General features: G+C 41.4%; 1 long non-coding RNA gene across 1 annotated transcript; it reads right to left on the reverse strand.

Moving 5' to 3' along the window:
• Positions 1 to 312: 312 nt before the first annotated feature.
• On the reverse strand, positions 313 to 18,021 carry Gm40153. Its single transcript, XR_867648.2, has 3 exons — positions 17,808 to 18,021; positions 756 to 860; positions 313 to 593 (listed from the first exon to the last, which is right to left on the reverse strand). It is a non-coding gene; the product is annotated as a predicted gene, 40153 (long non-coding RNA).
• Positions 18,022 to 19,006: the final 985 nt, after the last annotated feature.

Here is a 19,006-nt window from a genome sequence, read left to right on the forward strand (position 1 = left end):
CAGTCAGTGTTCTTAACCACTGAGCCACCTCTCCAGCCCTCTTTTGAACTTTTTGAGCATAGAAATTATTGTCCATAAACAACACACATATCTGTTCCTGTTTATCTTCAAAGTTTTTTTTTAAATTTACTTTTATTTCCTGTGCATTGGTGGTTTTTATTATTATTCTGCCTGCATGTATGAGGGTGTTAGAGCCTCTAGAACTTGAGTTACAGACAGATGTGAGCCACTCTGTGGGTGCTGGGAATTGAACCTTGGCCCTCTGAAAGAGCAGCCCCTGCTCTTAACCACTGATCCATCTCTCCATACCTCCCATGTATTTTAAGAGTCTGGGAAGATGAAAAACAAATAGGGCTGGATGTGGTGACACATAACTGCCACCTTAGAGCCTTAAGAATAGAGGAAGTACAATCACCATTGGCTGTTTTGGTTAGTTTTGTTTGTAACATGACACTTCTGGAAGAAGGAACCTCAACTGAAAAACTGCTTCCATTGGATAGTTCTGTGGACTTGTGCATTTTCTTGACCACTCATTGACACAGGAGAGGCCAGCGCATCATGGGCAGTTCCATCCTTGGGCAGGTAGACCTGGACTGTAGAAGAAAGGGATCTCACCATGAGCTTGCGAGTAAACCAGGGAACAGTATTCAACCCTGCACTCAGCTTCTGTTCTTGCTCTCAGGTTCCTGCATTGGCTTCCTTGGATTTTGGGCTGTCATTTGAAAGCAAAGGATGAAAAAAAAACAAAAACACACCTTTCTTCTCCACGTTACTCTTGGTCTTGTCTTATCACAGCCGAGCGGCAGCAGACTAGTACACTGGCTACACAGCAAGTTTGAGGGAGAGCCCAGGCTTCAACACTGCCAAAGCAATAAAATTTTATTAATCTATATTTAAAGACGAAATAACTGAATACACAGAGATTTCTTAGCTTCTTTAGGGCGACAGATTTCTTAAGTTGCCTAGGGTCCAACAAGTGGTTAGAGATGTTATCAGAACTTATGACTCTGCAGCCCCCTCTGCAGCCTGCAGGATGCCATAGAAAAAGCCCTGAATGGTCGCCCTTTCCCCAAAACAGAGAACATGGCTGTTACATGCATCTTGAAAATATTGAAAAGAATCTCTATATGAACTCAGGGTGCTGTTTGTAAAGTGGGGGTTGCCCTTTATACCTAATGTTGTAGACAAGTGTCTGGTGTGTGCTTGAATCTTCGAATGGGTCTACACTGTTTTCAGAACCCGGAAGTGAGGACCCGCTCCTGTGAGGAGCAGCGCCTTTTTTTTTTTTTTTTTTTTTTTTTTTTCCTCCTGGAAGGCTCTCCATTGCTTTTCTGGTGCCTGAGCCTCCTTGTTCCTGGATTCTGTTTCCCCAGTGTTCAGGCTGCACCATGGCTTCCAGTAATTACTGCTGAAAGGCATGGATGAGTTGCCTCCAGAGTATCCCTCAGGACGAGGTTTTAGCTTTTGCTTTTCAGCTCTGCACAGAGAAGCACAGGCGGGAAGCCTGAGTCCACCATTGTGACTGTCTCACACTTGTAATTCAGCCCCTCACTAAGTCCGTAAGTCACATTCTTTGCAGCTGAGTTCTCTTTGGCTCTCTAGACACACACAGTAAATTGTTTTTTAATCTGGCATTTATTCTCACTTGACTCATTTTTAAAGTCTTCTTCATTTTTTTTTCCTTCTGTTCATTTATAACTCTATTAGCTTGGAGACACCATTCATTTTTGTAAGCAGGCTTTAAACGCATTTCATCTATCAGGATTAATTTTGCTGTATGCACCACCAAATAAATACATTAAAAACAATTGTAACACTTCATTAATCAAAATGTCAACTTCCACAGGCGTGAAAAGTTCCCCACCTTAAAAAAATCACTTGCTTTGCTTGTGAGGGCTTGTCTATTTAGCTAAAATATAAAAAGTGATGGAAAATTCCGTCATTCTGTTAGAATCCGTGTGCAAGACTTGAAGATGTAATCCATTATAATTAAGGCTAATTAATTATTATATGGTCAAATGAGCAACAAATGCACGTGCAAAATCTAAAATGTTAATTATTTGAAAATTGGTTAATCAATTGTGCACTGAAAGGAGCATTTGTTTCAGCATGCAGACTCTTTGCACTTTCACAAGGGATGAGTATGGCTGTAGAAGTCAAACTGAAGTCAGGCTCTGCTCAAGCTGGGTCTGCTCTCCAAGGAAAGAAAATAAATTAAGACGAAACGGATCTGGATCTTAAGAATCAAGCCAGTTTTTTGTAATAAATAATCTTCAAAAGAATGAATGTGTATATTTATTTAACATAACAAAAAGAAATCAGGACCGATCACCTACTTCGTGGGATGTATTTGACCTGGAAATAATTAAAAAGAGGTAGCTCCATATTTAAAGGCCTACTACTTGCATAAAAAACCCCAAAGGCCAATATCCAAACGGAATTACTATTTTCTTAAAAATAAAACTAGACTCATGTAAAGATGAGCTAATCCCCAGACCATGTTGTGATCTCTAGAAAATTTCTTTTATCCTCTAATTTTCCAAACAACCTATATGTGTGTGTGTGTGTGTGTGTGTGTGTGTGTAGAGAGAGAGAGAGAGAGAGAGAGAGAGAGAGAGAGAGAGAGAGAGAGAGAGGAGTCACTCAGAGATAACCAGTGTCAGGAGCAATGAAAACCTTAAAGAAGAAGGAGGGAGAAACAATCCATTAAAAGAGGCAGGAGAAGAATAGCTGGGTGCATCAGACAAATCCTTGAGAACTGCAGAATGCTTCAGCCAGGGAGTAGGCAGCTGTAGCTGTCATCCTAGCAACAAGGAATGAAGAGTGGAGCTTTCAGGTGAGTGCTGTCAGCAGAGTCTAAAACCCAAGAGTTAAAAGGGTTCCTGGAAAGACAGAGTCAGCATCAGGGGAGGGGGGAGAACGAGATGCAGGCAAAAAGACACAGGAGCCGTGAAAAAGATACAAAGATGTTTTGGTTTTGTTTGTTTGCTTTCTTGTAGTTTCAACTCAGTTATCTTTTTCTTTTCTCTTTTTATGGTGGCTAAGTTCATAACAATGTAATTGATAACAAAGATATCCTAAGTGAAGTGAAAGTCAATGTAAGTATCTAGGAGTTCATTCACTGAGCTGCATAGAGTCTGGGACTGGGCAATGGTTTCAGGGTTTTCCTTAATCTCTGTGTGATGTTTTTATGTGAGAGTTCATTACAATAAGGTTATTTTATGAGCAACATGTTGCTCTTGCAGAGGACCTGGGTTTGGTACCTAGCAACCTCATGGCAACTCAGAAACCATATGTAATTCTAGTTCTAGGGGCTCTTCCGACCTCTGCAGGCACCAGCCCACATGTGGTACACATACATACATGCAGGCAAAATACTCTACACATAAAACAAACATCATTTGAAACTTCTTAATATAAGGAGTGAAGTTGGTTCACCCAGCCGTGTTTTCCCTTTGGGTTTGCTTATAAAAATTTCCCTTTCTTTGCTTGTAAATTGTGCTAATTCCTCTGGAGCAGTTGTTGACTTGTAATCATTTTGCCAACTGAAGCTAAGCACTGAGTTTAAGATCGGGGGTGGGGGTGGGGGGCTACTTATTCTCTAGCAGCTTCAGTGGCCTAGGTTGTGTAACTCCACATCTTGTTTTGGAAGAAAAATACAACTATCTGTAGTAAACGCTTTTATCTTTGTTGCTCTTATCCTTTACAGGATAATTCCCAACGGACAATAATTCTGAGCCATGGTCATTATGAGACACAGACAAGTTGAAGAGAAGATAAATAGAAGTTCCTAGAGAAAGGAAGGGATAGATGTTTAGGCCATCTGTCTCCAGTGAGACTAGAAATACTCTTCAATCACATTTGTTCTTTAACGAGATGTGACGAATATGCACACCTTAGAAGTTAGCAGAGAACACTCCAAATTGATAGTTTTCCTCAAAAGAATTAAACACATAATGAGAGAACGTGAGGGCTGATTGTGTGTGTGTGTTTGTGAGTACATCTGTGTGTGTGTGTTTGTGAGTGTTGTATGTGTGTGAGACTGTGTGAGACTGTGTGTGTGCCTATGTGTCTAGTGTGTCTATGTGTATGAGTATGTGAGTAGTGTGTAGTGAGCTTCCTCACTTGTATAGCTGGGCCCACAGAGGCTCGTTCCCTTTCTGTGCTCACTAGGAAGAAGGCTGCCTCCTCTTCCTTTTGAGAAAATAAATAAGAATGACCCATCCCATACCTTAATATTCAGGGAAAGAAAAAATATTCTAACATCATGGCCAAAAGTGGAATTCGAGAATTTAACTTTAAGTGTGTTTAGGTGTTTGGAGAGAAAAATAAATTATTTTTAGAACAGCACAGCTTTAAAGCAAGCATCAGTGTATTTTGTCTGTTTGTTTGTTTTGTAGCATCCCAGGTTATAAGAGACATGTAGAGTTGAAACAATCACTAATCACAAGGACCTAAGCTGTCCTGTGTAAGAAAGGAAGATAATCCCAAACTTCACATCTTCAACTCTAGGACAGAGTATGTGTATTAGTATATTTTAATACATGAGATAGAATCTGAGAAATTTATAAAAATACAAACATCATTTGTAGAAACAAATTCTTTAATTATTGAAAGAATAAAACTCATTGAACTAATCTAATGGCCAAATGTGTACAACTAAGACATTAAAAAATCCAAGTTGGGGGGGGGGGAAGAAAAAAACCAACAAAAAAACCAAAAAAAAAACCCAAAAAACAAAAAATCAAACAAAACAAAATTAAAAACAAAACAAAACAAACAAACACAAAAAACCACTGCAGAGCTTAGCTAGAAACCAATCCAGAGAGGAAAAGCAGAAGTGGAAAACAGCAAAGATTAGTGGAACTTCTGAGAGAATAAACAGGACAGATCAACTGTGTGTGTTCCTCTTCATATGTGGTTGGACTTTTAATATGAGAATCATGAGATAAAGGGAATGTTTAAAGACACTATGGCTGAGAACTTTCTAGAAGTTACTGTAGATACCAGTACAAATTGACAATTTCAATCAGTTGCAAAAGGGCAGTTTTAAAGTTTTACAGCCAATGCAACACAGTAAAGGACAAAAGCCATTAGAAGCAGCCAGAGAATCATGATCTTGTTGAACAACATGCTTTTGTCCAGTTGACACACTCAGACGCAAAACTCTGTTTGGAATTTCCTGCCCATCACAGGAGGTCCCTCTGATCAGACCTGTATAATTAAATTAACTCTTATGTTTGTCTAAACTCAAACTCACACGTCTAGAGTTAAGCATGAGGACAGGGCCAAAGCCAGCTAGCTACATAAGCAAGTAGCCCACTGAACCATCCGTTATCAGAGCAAACTGCTCTAAAGCTCACACTTTTAGTTATGTGGTATTCTTTCCAATAAGATAACTGAGCAAAGTAAGGCCAGGCCTCACTAGTAGATGGCATCGTTAGGCTGGTACCTGTTCCAAACGACAGCAGATTTAATATATCTCTATTTCGTGACCTTGAGAGACAGTGGAGAGAGACAACAGTCCCCATTAGACAGAGCTTTGAGTAACACATCTGATTTTCTGCTTTGGTTAGAGGAGTCTTTATACCCATGTGTAGCGGTGACTGGTTCATCTGGATAGTGGCTTGTGGGGACAGAGGTTTCCGAGCAGAATCAGAGAGGTTTAGAATAAAGGTCAGGAGTAAATGGATGGTAACAAACACCAAGTTCAAAAGCTTTCACGTTATTTATTAAGTAAGACCCACCAGAGAGCAATCACCACAGGAGAGAGTGAAAGAGAAAAAAGCTGTTATTTGTCACCTGTCACCCCGGAACCAGAACAATAGGCTCCAGAGCAAAATGGCATTGGGAGGAGGAAGCAAGTTCTGTATGGGGCCTTCAGCACAGACTTCCATTTACTAAAACCAACCTTGCTATTACCACCAACAATGATAGATTTCTGATCTCTCAGCAATTAGTCCCAGCAATGAGCCTTCAACATGGTACTATTTCTTTCTATACAGTGAACTAATATTTTATTAAAGCATTTTCATTTTTTATAAAAATGAATATTATTAACTTTCATTACTGCAACTCATAGTTATATAATATGTATGTAGTACATATTATATAAATGATATGTGATACTATAGTATATTATTATGTAAATATACACAATAGGTAATTGATAAGTATATTATAATTAAGCTATATTATATTTTATATTTTTTACTAGTATTTAGTTTTTATTAAAACATTTTACAAACAAAACAAAACATTCAGTTTCTTTTGTGTTGGCCATTTATTCTTGGACATTGTTGCTGTTTTAGAGTATAGTTGACATACTCAATGTCATCCCATTGAAAAAACTCCTTTTTTTCTTCCTAGGAGTTGCAAATAGCTTCTTGATTAGGGACAGGACTTAGTAACCTCTTCCCCTTCTGCCCTGCTGTGATTTTTGTCTGGTTTGTACAGGTCTTGGGCGTGGTGCCACCATCTCTGTGAGTTCATATGAATGATGCTATTGCTTGAGACATTTGCTAATTAAGGGTAGCTAGTTAGGTATGTATCCCATGGGACTTTAGGATGAAGTGTAGATCATTTTCCTCCCTGGATGGCTGTGCCAGTGATAACTGGCAAATATGTTGGGTTTTCTATTTCACTCGCCCCTTCCCAAGACAGGGTCTTCTCCATCTTCCATCTGCCATGGGTGAAAACAGAAAGCCTGTGGGGAGAGATTGCCTTTTTCAGCCCCAAGGGGCCACATTTTCCTTTATTTTCAGTCTTGCAGTATTAATGCAGGACTAACGTGTAGAAACTAAAGGTAGAAGACTTCCCATAGCACTGATGATTGATGGTAAGTTTCAGTTCCTTAAGGGAAGTCCTCCCACAGTGTGTGAAACCGTGCTCCAAAAGGTTACATGCTATTTTTGTTATAACTATTAAGAGAAAAGAACCTGCAATCCTATAGGTGGAACTACAATACGAACTGACCAGTACCTCCAGAGCTCTTGTCTCTAGCTGCATATGTAGCAGAAAATGGCCTAGTCTTCCATCACTGGGAAGAGAGCCTCTTGGCCTTGCAAACTTTATATGCCTCAGTACAGGGGAACACCAGGGCCAAGAAGTGGGAGTGGGTGGGTAGGGGAGCAGGGCAGGAGGAGGGTATAGGGGACTTTCGTGATAGCATTTGAAATGTAAATGAAGAAAATACCTAATAAAAAATTGGAAAAACAAACAAAAAAAACAAAGGAAGAAGAAGGAGGAGGAGGAGGAGGAGGAGAAGGAGAAGAAGAAGAAGAAGAAGAAGAAGAAGAAGAAGAAGAAGAAGAAGAAGAAGAAGAGGAGAACCCAAAAGGAAAAGGTATATTAACAGCTTTGTAGGAGCACAAAGGCTCAGTAGACTGTGTATATTAAACAGGCATTTGACTCAGACATGGGTGCAAAATAATCTAATCAGTTAGCGAAGTTCTCAGAGCTCATCAGAAAAGTTTGTTTGTGTGTTGGATGGGGATTAATGCAGAAACTCATAGTTGATCAAAATGTAGAGAACCAGTTTCAGTGGAGTCAGCTACATATGGGACATTGTGGTGGTTTGAATTGGTTTGGCCTCCATAGACTCATGGGCTTGAATGCTTGGCCCATGGGGAATGGCACTATTAGGAGGGGTGGTCTTGTTGGAGTAGGTATAGAAGAAGGGAGTCATTGTGGAGTGAGCTTTGAGATCTCTATGTTCAACTTCCACCTAGTGTAGAATTCCAGACCCTCTTCCTGACTGTCTGAGTGTCTTAGGCAGGGTTTCTATTCCTGCACAAACATCATGACCAAGAAGCAGTTGGGGAGGAAAGGGTTTAATTCAGCTTATACTTTCCACATTGCTGTTGATCACCAAAGGATGTCAGGATTGGAACTCAAGCAGGTCAGGAAGCTGGAGCTGATGCAGAGGCTATGGAGGGATGTTACTTACCAGCTTGCTTCCCTTGGCTTGCTCAGCTTGCTTTCTTATAGAACCCAGGACTCCCAGCCTAGGGATTGCACCACCCACAAGGGGCCCTTCCCCCTTGATCACTAATTGAGAAAATGCCTTACAGCTGGATCTCATGGAGGCATTTCCTCAACTGAAGCTCCTTTCACTGTGATAACTCCAGCTTGTGTAAAGTTGACACAAAATCAGCCAGTACACTGAGGAAGACAGTCTCCTCCTGGCTCTCTTCAGATCAAGATGGGGGAACTCTCAGCTTCTTCTCTAGTGCCATGTCTGCCTGCATGCTGCTATGCTTTCCACCGTGATGATAATGGACTGAAACTGTAAGCCAGCCCCAATGAAATTGTTTCCTTTATAAGAGTTGCTTTGGTCACAGTGTCTCTTCACAGCAGTGAAACCCTAACTTAGACAGACATGGATATCAGATCCCCTGGTCAAGGTTCAGGATCATCACAGATGAGGGGATGGTAAGACTGTAAGAGTCAGATGTAGGAAGGACAAGAGCAAACCGGTATCTTCTGAATATAGTAAGACTGCTTCTCTCATGAGCTCACTGAAGCTGTGGTTGCCTGTAGAGGACCTGAACAAAATAAAGGCATCCAGCATTCTACCACCACTCAGAAGGGATGCTCATGAGCCCCAACCCAAAGAGCTATGGTGTGTGTGTGTGTGTGTGTGTGTGTGTGTGTGTGTTGATGGCTTCTGGGAAAGAGCCACTTTTCTTTAAGAATGTGGGCTCTGTAAAACCATCCAGTAGCAAAAAAGACAGCATTTTCACCAAATGGTGCTGGTACAACTGGCAGTTAGCATGTAGAAGAATGCGTATTGATCCATTCTTATCTCCTTGTACAAAGCTCAAGTCTAAGTGGATCAAAGACCTCCACATAAGACCAGAGACACTGAAATTAATAGAGGAGAAAGTAGAGAAAAGCCACGAAGATATGGGCACAGGGGAAAAAATTCCCAATTAGAACAGCAATGGCTTGCGCTGTAAGATCAAGAATTGACAAATGGGACCTCATAAAATTGCAAAGCTTCTGTAAGGCAAAAGACACTGTCAATAAGATAAAAAGGCCACCAACAGATTGGGAAAGGACTTTTACCAATCCTAAATCAGATAGGGTAAAATGTGGTACATTTACACAATGGAGTACTACTCAGCTATTAAAAACAATGAAGTTATGAAATTCTTAGGCAAATGGATGTATCTGGAGGATATCATCCTGAGTGAGGTAACCCAATCACAAAAGAAGTCACTTGATATGCACTCATGGATAAGTGGATATTACCCAGAAACCTAAAATACCCAAGATACAACTTCCAAAACACAAAAAAATCAAGAAGGAAGACCAACATGTGGATACTTCATTCCTCCCTAGAATAGGGAATAAAATACCCATGGAAGGAGTTACATAGACAAAGTTTGGAGCTAAGATGAAAGGATGGACTATCCAGTGACTGCCCCACCCGGGGGTCCATCCATAATCAGCCACCAAACCCAGACACTATTGCATATGCCAGCAAGATTTTGCTGAAATGACCCTGATATAGCTGTCTCCTGTGAGGCTTTGCCAGTGCCCGGCAAATACAGAAGTGGATGCTCACAGTCATCTATAGGATGGAACACAGGGCCCCCAATTGAGGAGCTAGAGAAAGTACCCAAGGAGCTAAAGGGGTCTGCAACCCTATAAGTGGAACAACAATATGAACTAATCACTACCCCTAGAGCTCATGTCTCTAGCTGCATATGTAGTAGATGGCCTAGTTGGCCATCATTGGGAAGAGAGGCCCCTTGGTCTTGTAAACTTTATATTCCCCAGTACAGGGGAACACCAGAGCCAAGAAGTGGGAATTAGTGTGTAGGGGAGCAGGGTGAGGGGAATATATAGGGGACTTTTGGGATAGCATTTGAAATGTAAATGAAGAAAATATCTAATAAAAAAATAAAAAAAAAAAGAATGTGGGCTCTGGTCATCAACCATGCACTAGTGGTGGTCCCCACACCAATGAGTATATGGTCAACACAAACTGGACTTAATGGAGGGTGGTGGGGAGAGGAGGGAAGGGGGAGGGGAAGAGAGATGGGGAGAGGGAGAGATTGGAGAGGAGGAGGTGGAGAAGTCATGTAAGAGGTGGAGGATTGAAGTATCAATCGGATCAAAAGACATTGTATAAAACTTCAAATCATTGATAAAATATTGTATTAAAAATAAAGAACAAAGAACAGACCTGCCAACTGTGGATAGACCAAGGATTTAAGCAGTTATAATGATATAAATAGAAGAGGGAAATAAATTCTAGAAACTATTTTCTTTCAAAAAAATGATACCATTACATAAGGCTAGCTCAAGAAAAGTTGTAATTGGATATTATTGAGTGTTGATTACAATAGAGGCAATAATATTATTTAATTTTTGTCTAGAGCTAGTGGTAAGATCTAAGGTATGGCATTTTTTTGGTGGTTTAGTGGTCATTTTAGAATGTATTTCTTGGTTATAGGTCACATTTCTGCTTTGCCCAAATGTCTCAGAACTTTTTAGGTTTGTGAGACATCTTCTATAAAATATCAGTCCACATTAATTAGGTAATGTCTGTCTTCCTGAAGGATAGGACCATTATTTTTGTAGACAGCAGGTGTGTGTGTGAGAGAGAGAGAGAGGGAGAGAGAGAGAGAGAGAGAGAGAGAGAGAGAGAGAGAGAGAGAGAGAGAGAGAGAGAGATATCTGATCTTATCAGTATCTGACTTATGTTAATAGTCCTTATCTATTATGTTAAATTTAGATATGCATTTTTTAAAAACTAGTTCAGAAAATTTTTAATGGCAAGGGTTACTTGAAAGCTGCTTAGATAGGGTTGGATCAGAAGTTAAGAGTGCTTACGGCTCTAGCAGAAGACCCAGGTTTGATTCCCAGCATGAACACAGTAGCTCACAACCATCTGCAACTCCAGTTCCAGGAGATCTGACACTGCTCTTCTTTCCTCTACAGGTGCCTGGCATGAATGGTGCACAGACATGCAGGCAAAACACCCATATACATAACGATTTACAAGTAAATATATTATAAACATAGAAGTCTGGTTAAATAAACGTGTCTAAGGAGATTTCATTTTATTTATATGTCTGTAATAGTAAAGAAAACTCATCACAGTATCCTTGAAATTATTCTTAAAATTATTAAGTATGCCATCCTGTAGTAGATTATTATTGTTTATGATAACAGCATGCTTCTATTTTGTTAAATCTTATTGGAAATTTTGCTTCCCCCCCCCCTTTTTTTATCATTTCCCCTTATCATTATCTGAAATTAAGAGTCCAGACTCATAAGCTAGGTCAGCTACCTAGGCGCTACCAAGAACTGTTAACGCTGAGGTAGTGACGTAAAGAACTGAAGAGTCAGGGTTGGAGAGAGGGCTCAGTGACTAAGAGCATCTGCTGCTTGTTTGGGGGACTTGAGTTCAGTTCCCAGCACCCATGCCAAGTGGTTCCCACTAGCCTATAACTCCAGTTCTAGGCTATCTGATACCCCTAGCTTCTGAGGACAGCTTCAGTATGTCCTGGGGGCATAACTTTCACCAGGTTTTAACTATCCCCCAACCCATCACCATCTGCCAATATTATGAGCAATGCCAATATTGCCAATATTATATTTATGTAGTCTTCTCCGAACTCTAATTTTGTAAATGTAACTAAAAATGGAAAATAGCATGTTTGCCAGGTGGTGGTGCAGGCCTTTAATGCCAGCACTAGGGTGCCAGAGCCAGGGAGATCTTTGGATTCTAGGATAGCCAAGGCTACACAGAGACCCTGTCTTGAAAAACCACAATGGGAGGGGAGGTCCTTGGTCCTGTGAAGGCTTGATGCCCCAGTGTAGGGGGATGCTAGGGTGCTGAGGTGGGAGTGGGTGGGCGGATGGGGGAACAGCCTCATAGAAGCAGGAGGGAGGGGGTATGGGATAGGGGGTTTGCAGAGGAGACACCTAGAAAAAAAACATTTGAAATGTAAATAAACAAAATAACCAATTAAAAAAAGAAAAACCACAAAAGAGAAGAAAATAATAAAACAAAATAACGTCCAACAATAGATTTGCATTTAAAAATTCAAAGTTAGTTTTTCTAGCTAATAATATGGGTTATTCTTCATATTGGTATGAAGCAAGCAGGGCTGCTATATTTTTTCCAAGTACAACTCATATTTTCTTATTTTTTTCATGCAACTTTTTAGTCTAACATAATAATTATGTATATATATATATGTATATATATATATATTTTTTTTTTGAAGCAGATACTAATGTTTTTGAATAAGAGCAAAATATACTGTCATTACAGGGGTTACCTTTGGTTCTTTTAAATTTACATTAGAAATCCACAAAATTCCTGGGTAGTCTCCATGGCTGTACTTGTTCATGCTGTGACTATGTCATTCTCTCTCTCTCTTTCTCTCTCTCTCTCCCCCTCTGTCTCTCTCACTTTCATTATCTTTTCCTTCCTATTTCCCTTCCTCTGTCCCTCCCTCTTTTCCTTCCTTCCTTCCTTCCTTCCTTCCTTCCTTCCTTCCTTCCTTCCTTCCTTCCTTCCTCCCTCCCTTCCTTCCTTCCTTGTGGAGACAGGCTAAGTATGTAGTCTTGGCTGGCCTGCAACTCACTATATCTATATAGACCAGGTTGGCCTCAAAGTCACAGAGATCTTGCCTAAGCAATGGGATTAATGGTATGAGCCACACCACATTTGACTCAATTGATTTTCTCACATGGAAAAACACCTATCATCAACAGTCATCAACAGAGAATGACGAATAATTGATTTGGGAAGAGAAGGAGCTCTTTCTTAAGCTGGGACTTTTTTTTTTTTCTTTTTAAATTGAACCTGTCTCCTAATGATTAGCACAGAAATTTCCTCTAGCAATTACAAACTCTCTTATAAATGGCTTTCATAATTTACAGCTTGCCAAGAGCAGCTTCAAAGTCAAATGTGTGTAATTCACTCTCTTGGCTCAATTCCATCAAATGTTCACCCTCACCCTTTGAAAAGTTCCTCACTGAGAATGTGTGTTCCTCTGAGCCATGCAATCTCATGACAGAGAGCACACCATGGCTGACCCTACAGATCCATTTGAATGGAAAATGGGGATGTTTCTAGATAATGTAATTCCACTGGTGAGTTTCATCCTTCATATGTAACCACTGATTCCAGGTACCATCCTGCACATCAGGGTTTTTCCTCCCCATCTCTCTTTTTAAAAGATTTATTTATTTATGTATCTATTATTTTCTATCTATCTATCTATCTATCTATCTATCTATCTATCTATCTATCATCTATCTATCTATCTATCTATCTATCTATCTATCTATCTATCTATCTGTCTGTCTATCTATCTATTTATATGGGTACCCTGTAGCTGTCTTCATACACACCAGAAGAGGGCATCAGATCTCATTACAGATGGTTGTGAGCCACCATGTGGTTGCTGAGAATTGAACGCAGGACCTCTGGAAGATTAGTCAGTGTTCTTAACCACTGAGCCAGCTCTCCATCCCTCTTCCCCATCTTTTGTTTTAATGTTACTTGAGCTAAGGAAGAACATGGTAGTTAATGAGTTTAAATGTCTCACGATGACTGAAAAAAAAAGCAGTGGATATTCATCTCCTCTCTTGTACAGAAGAACTCAGTATAGAGCTGCATTTGGTGGTGCGTGGTCATGGCAATTACTGAAGGGCAGGCCAGAGATCAGAGCCTTGTAAAACTTAGAAATAAGGGACAGTTTGAGACTTGGTAAGAAAAAAAAAAAAAAAAGAACCACCTCAGTATGGTGGTCCTCGGAGTTCCACACTGGGGAAGGGCTCTCTCTTTTGTAGGAAGAAAGGTGAAAGAGTTCTTGCAAGAATTTAATAGCAAGCATTTGGTCAATCCTGACTTCTGGAAAGTCTCACAGCCCTCACTGGGTGGCAGCCCTCTTGGATGAGTAGCCTGGCATCTGCATGGTGGACTGGCTATGGGGAAGGAGCAAATGTTACTTCCCGGTAAACACCCACAATGTGTTGTAGCCAGGAGTCACTTTAAGACATAAGCACCTGTCTGACCTTCGGCCGTCCCATGTGTCAGAAACCCATAGAAGTCCCCAGGTTTTAGATTCTACAGACCAATGCACTGGGTCAGCCTGTAGCTGCTGGTGATGCCACTGTGGCTCAGCCGAAAGACTCTGACTCGAATCTGCTGGGTGCCTTGCACTATAGGGCAGGGGTATCGCAACATGGAAGAAAGCAGAGGGCATCATATGAAGGAATCAGAAGAGCAGGAAAATGGCTTAGCCACTTGTTTTCTGCCAGTGATGGAGCTGGAAGAAAATACCCTCATGGCTCCCACTTTCCCTCTGCCACTCATACCCCAAGCACCTCTTGCTAAGGCGAGGAGGGAGTGACAAGGTTCTGCTCCTGTGATTTGGTCAAGGGATGGATTGGGAGAACCTTGAGTAACGTTGGGGCTCCGGCTATGCCCTTGCCCAGGGTGCTAATAGCCACAGCAGGGCCCCAGAAAAAAAAAAAAAAAAGGAACTAGGGTCAGCTGTATTCTGTTCCTGCATGGGAACTAGACATATGCCCTGGGTCTGCTCAGTGACATAGCTCTGGGAGGCTCACGCTCAGGCAGGATTTCCCCTAGTATCAGTAGAGAGGAACGCCACAGTTCTTCCACTCAGTCTACATACATGGTTCCTGTTGCTGGCCACCCCACAAAGTTCTTGTTCTCTGATTATGCAAGCGTAAATACCACGAAGTGGTTATTGTGCTTCTTATAACCTCGTTTACCCACACTGAGTTTGGATCTGTACTATCACCTTGCCAGGAAACAAGAATTTCAGATATTTCATCATTGTTGGTGCTGGTAGTGCCAGAGGTTTTTGATTTCACACAACCAGGACCTTTAGCTCAGGGGAGCCTGAGCCCAAGGAACCACTGTTATCCATCAGGAGCACCTCTCCAGTTGTATGAGTAGCCACACAGGGAGAGAACTCCATACCCTCTGCTGTCTACATAACATTCTTCTGTGTGGCTGGGGCATTCCTCAGAGTGGTTGGGCACCTGCGAGTGGCAACACACATAGCAAGATGTCCAAGGGAAACACTGTGCTGCTTGCTGGCCTGCCTGCCTTTATTTCTTGCCACTGAGTGTAGCTATACTGTTGCTACTGTGGCTGACAACAGATTGCAGATTGTCCAGTCTTCCAGAGTGGACTGAAGAACGGCAACTCTCTAAAAATTTTGTCAACCTTCAGCATCAGATTCAAACTACTGAGGGTTTCAGCATTGTGGGCTGAACAGCTACTGGGTTGTCATTCTTTCTAGGATGCATATGACCATTGCTAGGCTATCTATCCCTTATCCTGAAATCTAATGAATCTCCCTTTATTATAAATACTCATCGAATTAGTTCTGCTCTTTTAGAGAAGCCTGCCTAATAAAGACAACAATTAAAAACACAATAGATATGAAATGAATCGGCCAGCAGGTTCCAGGGATCTGCCTGTCTTGTGTCCTCAGTGCTAGTTCTATAGGATGGGTAGCACCACACCTAGCTTTTCATATGGGCACCGGGGATGGAAAGTCAAGTCTTTATGCTTGCCCCACAGGAACTTTACTAACCGAGCAATCTTTCCAGCCTCTCCAAGTCTGCCATTTTTATTTGAAACAGAGCGTCACTATGTAACACTGGCTGACCTGGAACTCACTATGTTGCTCAGGCTGGCCTTGATCATATACTGTGATAACTTCTTTCTGTCCTCCAAGTGCTTATATTACAGGTGTGGACCACTGTGTCTTGCTACATTTGACTTAAAGGATTCTGTAGCTGTACTCATGGCCCTGGGTTGTTGCACCGAAGAGCAGCAAACACAACAGTGAAGGGAGAGGGCTCATAGGGCCATGTTTGGGAGAAGTTGGCGAAGCTTTCAAATGTCCTCTCCTGGAGGAATTGCTCACAATATGAGTATGTCCCTTAGCAATGGGTCTGCCAGGCGTCTTCTGGTTCTGTGATCAACCAGGGCAGCTCATTAGAAAGACAGCTCCCAGGCTTTTTGGTTTTAATCTAGTGTTTGATTATGCAATTCCTCTCTGCCTCACATCTGGATTCCAGACTCCCAGGAGGAAAGCAGATGTGGAGGATAAAACCACACTGTACATAGGCGAGACACAGGGGGAGACACTTACTAACTCTGGCAATGATGGAAAGCTCTTCAAATGAAAGTTCCTAGACATCCAGGGGCCAGCCGCAGGAGCAGATCTTTAAAAGGCCAGGCATTGGATTTACTGTCTCAATGCTTTGTGTGTGTGTGTGTGTGTGTGTGTGTGTGCAGGCCACTTTTACTACACACCACATAGATGCAGAACACAGTCCCTCTTTTAAATATTCTCAAGGCCTCATTTCCTCACGTGCAAAAAGTCTCAGCCTGGCTTCACATAACCCTATCTGCTTTTAAATAAAGCAATCCTAGGACCATTGCTTGTTTATAAGAAAGGATGCCAAGGCAGCCCAGACTTCTATCCCCACTCTCAAGAAAACAAACTAGTCTCCATGTGATTCATCTCAGGACGAACATGGGGCTTCTATTTATGTAACATTCACAATCATATATCTCATCACAGCTGCCTCAACATGAGAGCAAAATATAAAAAAATAAATAAATTCAATTCAAGCTTACAGAGCAAACTTGGTTTTCAAAATTGTGTTCACTGTGACTAAAACATTAACACTAGTTTCCTGCCTATTGTCCAGTAATTTAAAACACTATTTCCAAAAGAAATAATTTATGCTCCTCTTAACTACAAAGAGTTTATTAGTTAATATTCCTTCCTACTGGTCACTCTGGAGAATAGGAGGCTGCAGGTGAGAAGTGTTCTGTGACCTCCCTTTGCTTCATTTAAATTTCTTACGGAAACATGAAGACAATTCAAGGTATCAGACTGCACACTTTACAGTATTTTGAGGATTTGTCCATGTTTTCTTAAGGTTATCTCTTAGTTTCAAAGTCATGATGAGTATGAAATCAAACAGATGAATTTCCAGGACCCTTTGCTTGGTAGTCATGCTTCCTGGGAAGGTGAGGGGATTAGGTGCTACAGGTGACTGTATTCCCTCATTTGTCAGATCGGGCAGGGAGAGCCCCATCATCACTTTCCGAGTGGTGAGAGATGTTGCAATAAGCACACAGTTCTCAATCTTGCACTGGCTCACAACACAACCTCAATAAATTTCAACTCTTACTTTAACAATGCACTACTTCAGTTGTTATTGTAACCATCTGAGCGTTCTTCAGGAAACTGGTATTTTCTGTGTGGTGGTTTATTCCTATAATCCTGACACTTCCATTGCTGAGGCAAGAGGATTACCTATGAGTTCAAGGCCAGTCTGGCCTATTTAGTGAGTGAGATCCTGTAGGAAGGAAGGGAGAAAGGAAGGGAGTGAGGGAGTGAGGGAGTGAGGGAGTGAGGGAGTGAGTGAGGGAGGGAGTGAGTGAGGGAGGGAGGGAGGGAGGGAAGGGAGGGAGGGAGGGAGGGATGGATGGACGGAGGGAGGGAGGGAGGGAAGGGAGGGAGGGAGGAAGGAAGGGAGGGAAGAAAGAAAATATACTATATTTGACATTGAATCTCTCTTTAGGTGTCATCTGTAATTTGTGCATGAAAACCTTATCTGTTCCTACTTATTTGTCCCAAATAATTGGTACAAAGACCTATTAAGTTTATTAAGAAGCTTTAAGCCCTGTGACTGGGCAGAAATTCATCTTTTGTAACCACTTAAGCTGTCTATTTTTCAGCCACATGGTCCTTTACCTTCAATCTGAGTCTCACCTTGGCTTGCTTTGCTCCAAGTGTGTCCTTATGGTGAATCCCCTGGCAGCCTGCTCATCAGAATTCCCCCACTGCCTCATAGCCTCCTCTGGTCTCTTCACGTGGTATCGCTAACATCGCTAACATCTTTTCTCTTTTCCTCATGGCCTTCCTCTACTTCCCTCTCCATGGGACCCCTGGCTAAGACTGGAAGTTCAGCCTTCCTATCTCCTCTGACAAGTCATAGGCTGATGAGCTCTTTATTAGCCAATCAGAGATAATTGGGGGGCATTCTTTACACAACACAGATACAGTATGGTTCAGTAACCATGACAATGGTAGTGTCCTTACTGTAAACAGATCTCTAGGCATAGAAAACATCTGAATATATAATGCCAAGGCCAACCTCCAACATTTAGGTAGATTACCACTGTGGACAGGACAACCAGAAGCTGCCCTATCAGTGCTAAAGGGAATCACAGGCAGTAAGCATGTGCGATAATTAGTACCTGATAATTACCACAAGAGCAAAAGTCACAAGCCAAATGAAACGTAACTCGTAAGTCACCAGACTGTATCACTGGGATAGACGTGAACTTTCGTGTCCAACCAATTTACTTTTTTTTTTTCAATTTACTTTTTTATTACAATATATTTTTGTTAACTCTTTGAGAATTTCATACGTGGACACCATGATTACATTCACCCTCAATTTTGTACCTAACTTCTCCCAAATCTACCCCTCATTTCTCAATTCTTTCCCAACTTTGTGTCCTTTGAAAAAGGTTTTATTTATTTATTTTTATAATGTACTGAGTCCAATTTGGGCTGCTTATATACTCTTGGATGTGGACCTGTGGGCTTGAGTAGGTCAACCTACTGGGGTCCAGACTCTTAAAGGAAACTGACTCTTGCTCCTCCAGAACTCATCAGCTCTCTGTAGTTCCTCAGCTAGGTATGGTCATTCATGAGCCTCTCTGCCCTCCAGGCTGGAATGTTGGCTGTCCTGATTACATGCAGGTTTTGTGAAGGTACCAACGGCTGCCTGAGTTTGTGATGGTAGTCGTGTCCTGTGTAGAAATATGGCTCTTACAATCTCTCTGCCCCTCTTCCATGATGGTCCCTGAGCCTTGAGGGCATGTCTATGGTTGAGTACTTCACAGACAGTTAATTTCTGCACTTTGACCAGTTGTAGTATAAAGAAGATATGTTTTTTTCTT

The sequence above is a fragment of the Mus musculus genome, chromosome 3 (genome assembly GCF_000001635.26).
Source record: "Mus musculus strain C57BL/6J chromosome 3, GRCm38.p6 C57BL/6J".
In the NCBI taxonomy this organism is placed as follows: domain Eukaryota; kingdom Metazoa; phylum Chordata; class Mammalia; order Rodentia; family Muridae; genus Mus; species Mus musculus.